This window comes from Esox lucius, chromosome 18, assembly GCF_011004845.1.
Source record: "Esox lucius isolate fEsoLuc1 chromosome 18, fEsoLuc1.pri, whole genome shotgun sequence".
NCBI classification, from domain to species: Eukaryota; Metazoa; Chordata; class Actinopteri; order Esociformes; family Esocidae; genus Esox; species Esox lucius.
In genome coordinates, this window is record NC_047586.1 from 13,379,437 (window position 1) to 13,389,207 (window position 9,771).

Here is a 9,771-nt window from a genome sequence, read left to right on the forward strand (position 1 = left end):
TCTCAGTTTCAACATTTGATATGTTGTCTTTCTCCAATTTCCAAATAAATACAGGAATAAATTATTTGCACATCATTGCATTGGTTTTTTATTTGCATTTTATAGGTGCTCCTCACAGCTGTGATATTAGTCTGAGGTGTAGCCCTTAAATCTCCACCCTACTGCATACGTAGATAGAGAACATCCAGACATTTAATATGACATAAAGAAACACCCCAGCAAATGGCTCATCCCAGGGGTTAAACATTGTAAGCTGGGTTTACTTTCTGAGTAACATCAAAGTAATAGATAATCCGCTCTGTTTCATAGAGCTGAGTGACCTTAACCCTCAGCAGTCTTCTCCCTTTCAATTCCAAGTTGCAGTAAGCCAACATATAAAATACTTCTACAATGTTCGTATGTACTATTTTCCCAACTTAAATTGATATTTGAAAATACCTGTAGGTGTCAAAGACAAACTAAATCACCAGAAAACCTACCATATTTGTCATTGATTGTTATATCAGTTTCACACACAGAGATTAAGCTTAGTCCCGGAATAAAAAGTCAAACACTCCTCTGAAGTGTGTGTGCATCACAGAGGAAAGATTACACATCTCTGAGTGCAACTATTGCTAACAATGTTTTTTGTGACAATCATTTCTCACAAAGCATGACAAAAATGTAGTATGCCTTGAATTCCAACGCTGACCAAACTGTACAATGATCTGCAGCCTCCCTTCACTCACTAATTGTGTCATATTGGGAAACATTTCTTAGGTTCTGAGGGTACTGTGCTTATAAATGTGTCTGTTTTCTAACACAGGAGTGACTCATTAACATTAATTGATGGGACTGAGGAAACATAAAATGGCATTTGCCTAGTTTCCACAACGTTGTGTTCTATAGGCCTTTTCACACTGCATTGTTCTAAGCCTTGGCTATCTTAGCCCCAGACTAAGACTGGCCCTGGGTTAGCTTTGCCTGTGTTCACAGAGTTTGTTAACCCTGGGCTAAAGTTTAATCCTAGGCTAACGATTCACACTTGTATTCCTAATATGGACTAATATGACAATACCATTTTACATTCTATGATAAGTTACATTCTCCCTGGCATGCAGATAATTCTACAGTACACCAATGACACGTGAGCAATGTTACGCCACCATGATAAAATTAACCACTTCATGACATCGGTTTAACAAGATGCCCAACCTGTTGGTATTTGCTTTAAGAACTTTGTTAAACTACGCAAAGTTAATTCAAATAAAAGTGTTAGTTAATTCTTTCGACATATTTGCTAGACTTATATCCAATGCAAGCTGCAATGACTACTTCGCTAAGACAGCGTGTATAGTGAAACAACTGGATTTTGCAGAGTGAAAGGACCGAAACAGAAACACGTAGCTGTTGGTGACGGCGTGCGTCTAGAGCGTATGTAAATTAAGTTAAAGGGCAGGTTTTGTGATTGGACAATAAACATTCTACGGTTTTGTTCTGGACCCCGTTTCACACAGGTTATTTTGTCACCATGTTTCTGCGCCTAGCCCTGAAAAACTCTGCTCCAGAGCAGGGCCATCTAGCCCTTGGCTAAGGGTGGTCCTAGCCCACTTCAGAATATGCATGTGTGAACACCTGCTTAACCCTGGGCTTAAGAGACCCACACTTTTCTCTTATTTCTTCATTACAATCTAGTTAACTGTAGCAATTTAGTTGTTGGACACTTGGGCAGGTGATCATGTCCATAAAAACGAACATCATTTATTCAAACTGAGCCCACACTTTGTGCGTTTCACTTCATTTGGACATATCTTACTGCAAGCATGGAGGCAGGACAGATCTGCACGGAGAATGGAGGACATTTTTTTATAAATAACTTAGACATAAATTACACCTAAAATAAAATAAAATAGAACAATGTTACGCTGGACAAATCAAACATAGAACAACAAGATACACTAGGAAATTATTAAAATAGGGACAGTGATCAGGCACACAGATGAGGGCAATTGGGTCCAAGCCTGCTGTGACAGTACGTGACAGTCTAGTTTATGTTAAAGTGTTCAAGTTACTATAGATCCCAGCCTCCTCTTTCCTCTCATATTAAAAGTTCATGTTTACACTCAGGAAAGTTTGTTCCAATTGTAAAATGTAACAGTTGTAGGAAACATGTTGCCAAGGAGCCTTTCTAATTCTACGTACTGTACTACCCACCCCAGCATTAATAAAGTATTCTGGACCGTTGCTCATGTTCTCTTTTGTTCTCTTTTGTTCTCTTTTGTTCTCTTTTGTTCTCTCTTTCTTGTAAACAAATGCAGTATAATCAACGTTTCATGCTTCCACCCACATTCATTAGAGGGGAGTTGAAGGTGCACTGTGTAGAATTGTGCCTTTACAAAACAGAATTTTAAACAATGAACTGAATTTTAAACAATTCCCGTACAGAATGAGACTGGAATATTATTAACTAGCACAGGGTGACTTAGATTGGGGGGAGGAGTGCTGTGACGGTCTGAAGTGAATATGAGGAGACTACAAGTGAATGCACACTGATAGATGGACCAACAGGAAAGTTTCAAGCACTCAGAGCAATTTCGTAGAAATAAATATTTGACACATTAACTTAAAACATTCACTGCAGAGGTCTTCTGGTCATTTATGCTTGTGTTTATTAGTACTTAGTTCTTATGCTTATGTTAGTTGTACAGTAAAAATGAAATATGGCACCTTTAAGAATATGGTTCAACATCTCAGTCTGAGACACTTCATTATATATTGACCTTTTGAACATGTCATGATAGGCATTTATGCTAATAATTATTTTGTTATGGACTGTTTTTTTTTTTTTATCAGGCCCAACTGAAAGACTAAAGAGAGTTTCATTTCCAGTGGGGCATCTAGGGAAATAGTTTATCTCACTAGTTCTACTCATGCTAAAAGTGTAGTGTTTGATTAATTTAAAAGGGAACCCATGAAGAGCTAGCTCACAGAACACTGACTAACCCTTGTTCATACCATTCACCTATAATACATAGTTTTAATTCCAGTCACATTAATTAAAGGCTTTTTTTAAGCTTCTTGATAAGCCGCTTATCCAAATCTCAAGAAAAGGAAGAGTTAATCAATAGGAGGTTCACTGACACATTAGATGACTTTGAGAAGGGAGTAATCTGTCTGAAAGGACCATTCCTGGGCTGGTGGGAGCAATATAAAGGGATTTAATCATGTTAATATTATATGGTCGCCTTAATGTCTAGTAGACATTAGAGAGACATTTGTCATTACGGTGGCTTGCTCTTGATGTCCAATATCTTGGTAACTTAAAACAAGAGAGAATATGATTTCAAGTAAATCTATGTCTGGCAACAAGTACCTTGTGTGAGACAAGTGAGCTCATATATAAGTTGAGAGATTGGTCTCTGATCAGCAAGCTTGTGTTTCTGTCATTGCTGTCATGGTATACCTAGTAAACAGTCAAGAAATTAGAATATTTTCAAAATGTTTCCTATTAAAATCCCCAACCTTAACAACACTGCCAACTTGTAGTTTTAGAATACAGAAATCTTTGACCTTGTGGCTATGCTACAGTGTCTAGCAGAAATCTTCCTATAGGGGCTGTACATGTTGCAACTTTGTCCATCATTTTTTAATGTAATTTATTTACAAACCTGTATGTTGTTTGTAACTCTGGGATATCGCCTCACGTAACAAAAGGCAGGCGCAATAATTTACACACATTGGATCAATATCAAAATATTATAAACTAAATATATATTTCCATTCATTAAATTGCTGAATTTAATGCAATGGATTTCTTGAAATGTATTGATGGGTAACTGAATAAACTACAACTAATACATTTTAACAAAATAATGTTATATACTACAAAGAACCCTACAGACAATATTTTGTGAACTTCAAAAGTATTTGAATAATGAATCATTCTTAACTTTTGGCTCTGTAAAACACTTTGGATTTGAAAACACACAATGACCAATGGGGTTAAAGATCCAGGAGTGTTAGGGTAGCTCTTCCATTTTCTGATGCCATTCACCTAACTGTGGAAGTCGATGAGCTGTCACAGCACCATCTTGACTATTGCCTTCATCTTCTCAGCCTCCTACAACACAGAAGTTAGCAAAGAGAGAAGAAGATGGCGTAAGATCAAAGCATTTTCGTCTGCGCTGGGGGCAATGCGCCTGTGTTTGAGGGTAAGTGGATGAGCATAGCCATGGTACTTCCAGGGGCCTCTGCCGCCCACTGGATGAGTAAAGCCAACGCATTTTTAATGCTTTTCTATCTCCTGTTGTAATAATTATTTAGTCTTAGTGGAATGATTTTGGATAACTAGCAATGTAACCAGCTAAAGGACTTGTAGGCGTCTCTGGGACAGTTGTCAGACTTCTTGTCAAACACTGCATTTGCATAATGTATCATCCCGACAACCTCCATCCTCACATTCAGGATAACGTTTATCAATAGCCAGCTTGGGCAGCAAAAGTTTATTACATGACTTTACCAGGTAAATAGAAAATCAAGTACAGACACTATTTCTCGACTGACACCCTCATTTAGCTTTTGCAGCCGACCAACCCACCTGAAGGAGTCACTAGAGCACGTTACTTTAAGATGGATCATCCATGGAGATCCCAGCCTTACATCAGCTTCACCCACTTCCTCGCCCAGGATTGACATAATATAACTCCAGTTCAGCTTTCAGTAGTGAGTGAATGCATTTTCATACCTTTTATGTACTGGCCCTCTATCGGAATTAAATTCACAACACTGCCGTTGGAAGTGCTATCCTCAACCAACATGGGACCCAGAGAGAACCTCGGATACAGTCTGTGAGAGGTCTGTGGTTAGAGATGACAATCACCAAGAGATTTAAGTTTAACAAAGTACGTATGTATCAGTAGTACGAAGTCATAGAACGAAGGAGTTGGAGCTGTCCCCCGTCTGGGATTTCCCTTTTTGAATCAGTTTAATAATCATTTAGATTTTCACAGTATTGTGCTACAACATTAAATCAAAATGGATTGGTTTATGCCACTGATGAACACAGAAAAAACGGATTGAAAGGCAGGAAGTGCCAGTGAGAGAGTGGGACTGTTTACTTGACAGTGTTTAGAGCTATGAAACCAGACACTTCCAGCAGCACACATGCCTACAGCATCGCCAAAAACACACAAATGCTTCCTGGGGAGGGGGAGAGGGAAGGGCAAGGGACTTGAGTTACTTGAATCTTCAAAGGGGCATTCAACGACGTCAAATTATTTTGTCACCATAGAATGAATAAACAGAAGAGACGGTACAATTCAAAGCCAATGTCTGGTGGGGTCTGTTGGGGTTAGTACTGTTGTTTGTGAGTGAGAGAGCAAAAGAGACAGAGATAAAAAGACAGGAAGGCAGAAAGAATCTATTGCAGCCTCTATGATTATCACCAGCCTGGGCTCACAGTAAGGAGTAACATTCTGTACGTATTTGTTACGCACCCAATTCAGTATATGTCACTTTACATTAGATTGCATTAGCTTATCAACTGAATAGCAGTTGTAAAATGTTTTAATTATGTTACGTTTTACATTATCCAGGCTCGCTTACATTTAGATGTGAAAATATTGTGTGATATATGAGGATTAGAATGATATAAACCACTTGCCAAAATATTATTATCATTATAAGTAATGGTGGCCTATATCTTATCCAATACAATCCATTTAAAAATGCATTTTATTGCAATGGCTCACAGGGAACAGGGACACAGTATTGTATGAATGAAATTGACCAAAACACAGAATATAATGTTTTCTACCATTTTAATTTAGTAAACAACCATTTAATAGTTTTTAGTGTTTAAATATACAAAAAGTTAGGATGACTGTATGTCCAAGTATCAATAATCTTGGTGTGTTTTGGGACACTTTTTCAACCACTTTTCAAAACAACTCAATTATATTCACAGGATGTAGTATAGAGAATCCCTTGGCAAACATTTTCCCCAGAATAATATATGTCAAAAATAAAAATAAAATAACCCATCACTGGCCTGTTTGTGCCAATTATTTATGGTGATAAAGCCATTTGAATCCTGTCCAATATGTCTCTATGGAGACGGTTTGCGGTCAACTGAGAATAATGCTAAGTAGTTTCTGCTCTCAAAGACATCACTGTACATACCGGATAGCTGTGTTGCTCTCTTCTGGACGGCAGTGTGTAATACAGTACATACAGATGATTCCCAGTATTGGCCTGAGGTGGTGGAGTATATTCAGCCTTTGTTCCTACTGTATGTCCTTGTGTCACAGCTGTAAAGGAGTGTGCGGGGATCACAGGCTTTGCAAACCCGTATCTCTGTGTGGACTGTGTCGTTATTCTGTTCCCGGGATGTGAGTTCATTAAAGGTGGAGGCTGTTTTTCTGATGGGCGTCAAGTAACAGGCTGTTGGTGATGGATCCAAGTGCAGTGAAGTTGCTGACAGCCTCCAGTGTGCAGTTGTTGATGAGGCTTGTTCAGAGCTTCCTCGTCCCACTGTTTCTGTGTCTTCAGGCAAATGGTCAGGCTGAACTCCTAGCCTTTTGACACCACGTGTATATTCAGCTTTACGTTCAAATGCTCAATCCTATTATAACTGCTCGGTGTGTGGTCTATTCTGAGAACAGTGTTGTCCCATGTGATGCATTTGAGAACCTTTGCAAGAAGCCTACCGCTGTGTACTAATTGCAAAGCTTATAATATAAAGGAAATGATAGTCTGTGTACATTTGGACCTGGCCAAAAAAGAATAAATGGTCCTGCTCCAAGGGTTTAAAGGGAGGCATAATCACAGCAAGGCGTAAATGAATCATATTAAATGTAAGCTTCACAAAGTGTGTATAACATTGTCATGCATATTTGTAGTGCATTGCAATGCCAGGGTAGTGGGTTTCGTTCCCAGGAATCCCCATAATAATGTATACACACAGAATTGTGTTAGGTTTGGATACAATTTGCTGAATATATTTGAGCAATTAACCCAGAAGAGATGGAGTGTTATGGGTCCCTGGATACAGCCCTTAGCTGTAGTGAATTTAACATACATGGGTGGAATGTAGACTAGCCGTTACACCACTTGACCATTAACCAAAGTGCTCGATCAAATCCCCACCTGACAAGTTGAAAAATCTCTTGCTTTGTCCCTGGGCAAGGCAGTTACCCCTTGAGGATGGGTCAAATGCAGAAGCGAAGTCTAAAACGGAGAGATATCTTCAATGCAAGTATCTTTTCCTGTTGCCATCTGTTCTTTTTGTTTTTCATAGAACACTAAAAATAATTTTTTGTGCAAGAAATAAAACCATCTCGTTGGGCCTTGTTAGAGGTCAGGCAAAAATCTAAGAACAGTTTGGCTATATCCACTTGCACCAGAGGTTCTTCTGAGGATGGATTATTTTCTGCTATGTACTAAATTCTGATCTTAATATAGCCAAAGAAAAATAAATAGTCCTGCTAAAAAGGTTTAAATGGAGGCATAATCACTGTAAGGCGTAAATGAATCATGTTAAATGTATGCTTCACAAAGCATCTGTAACATTGTCATGCATATTGGTAGTGCATCGCCATGCCAGGGTAGTGTGTGTCAGACAATGATGATGGCCAGCACGTTCTCCTGGCTCTCCCCTTTCGATTGATGCATACCATGCATTTGTGTCACAAAAGTTTAAATTTTTATAGACATCTTGGTGACGTCTGTCTCATTAGGTCACCCCGCCTCTGCAAAAAGACCTCAAATACTGCATTCTGGTAATGCATTTACAGTAACGACTTGTATTACCTGCTTTGCAAGACTCCTATGAGTTATGCACTTTTAAAATGTAATGCTAGTTATAGTGTCTGACAAAGCAAAATATGTTTGAAATGGATCCTGATTTTCAAGATTCCTTGATGGTCGAATATGCACAGCTGCTTTCCCATATTATTTTCTGTGGATTTTTCAAAACATTCATTCCAAAACATTCTATGCTAGAAAAGCATAATATCTATGTCCTTGCGATCTTCATGCCATATTCTTATATTAGCTTCTGTCTACCTTTGGTACATGATCAAAATCATTAAACTGTAAGTCATGGGAGAACTTTATTTAAGTTTCTCATGTCTATATTCTCTCAAATCACATAATTTTTGGTTAAAAGAATGTCAGTTCCTCTTCTCATTGTACCCCTTTTGTAAATGTGCGATTAATTTACTACGTTGATAACATAGAACGATTTTAACCTATTTCCTTCAAAAAAATAAAATAATGGCATCCATTTTATTACAATGCCACCCTGGTTGACTGACATGCTGCCCAGACGTCAGATATTTTTGTACCAGATTTAAAACTTCTAACATAAAGAGAACAATCATAGGTATATGTATTTTTCTCATCCTCTCAATCTGTAAGTATTTTCCAAAAGACAATTTTGTGAAATTTAGTAGAGATGTATTGATTAAAAGATTTTTAATTAAATTATTATTTTCTTCTCAGAGCAGAGACGATTCCTAATAGTAATACATTACACATAAATTAAAAAGGCGGTTATATATTTTTATTTACTGTTGTGTGTTTTTTCAAAATGTTAAAATGTTCAACATTCGAATACCATCAAAATGTATTTTGTTCAATTGTAATCTACACCAGAGTCATGAGTAATGGGGCAGTTCCTTTCCCCATCTTTTAATGAGCCTGATTTGTACATAGAATGATTGAGTGCCAGTGCATTGTATTCACTGCCACATTAAAGCAAGGGGTGGGAGGGGATGGGATGACCGATGAGTAGGGTCACAATGAGAACCAATCATTGTAGGTTATCTGAATGGATACTCAAGTGCAGCACTAGAGATTTTGACTCATTCTCATCAATGGGCATGACATCATTTTGCTTTGTTTTATGCTGATGAAGGCACATTAAATTCTCTGGTGACGTCAAGGTCATGTGCAGAATGCTGGCGGGAGATGTATGAATCTGCTTTTTATTACAGTCAATACTCCCAGATGGTATGGTGGTATAGTAGTTCCACTCATTTTCATATTCTTACTCTCTCTCTCTCTCTGCTGGTGAACCTTTGCCAGGTCTACAGGGATTTTCATTAAACAATAACAGTATTTTGTTCATTAGTTCCTTGATAAGGCAATCCTCAAAAAGTATGCATGTCAGCATTCAGGCTTTCAAGCTAAAGCACTTTCAGAACACAGACAAAAAGAACAAAGTCATTTTAAAGCATTTTGCTTCTGTAAAAAAAAATCTACATTAGTTTCCCGACCTAGCAGTCTATGGAAAAGGTTTGACAACAACCTGTGCCTTTCTTTAGTTTCAATGGCACCATTTCCAAATGCTAACGTTTTAGCATTTGTGGCACAAATCCTGCATTTTCCTGTTCCTGCTTCATAATGAATTGTGAATAACTGTAGAATATTTTAACATGATGTGTGAGATATTCTAAAATCGGTCAACATTTGGAAAGTGTACCAGGACACAAATGTAAAGCATGGATTGCAGTCATGCCTTGTTCTTGTCACAATCATTTTTCAGATAACACCCAAAGGATTTCTGAAAAGACTTTTTCTGTAGTCTACAGAAGCATGAAAAATGCTCTCTTAGAAAATGGAAGAGCCACCCCTGATGTGCACATATTCCATAACTTGATGGGCATTAAGACCGCTAATGTATTATACCTGATGATGCTTTCTGTGTGTGCGCGGGTGTGTGTGCATCCGTGCATCTGTTCGTGCTTCGATTGTGATGGACACTTGTTGTGAAAGTTCCTTCTCACTGTG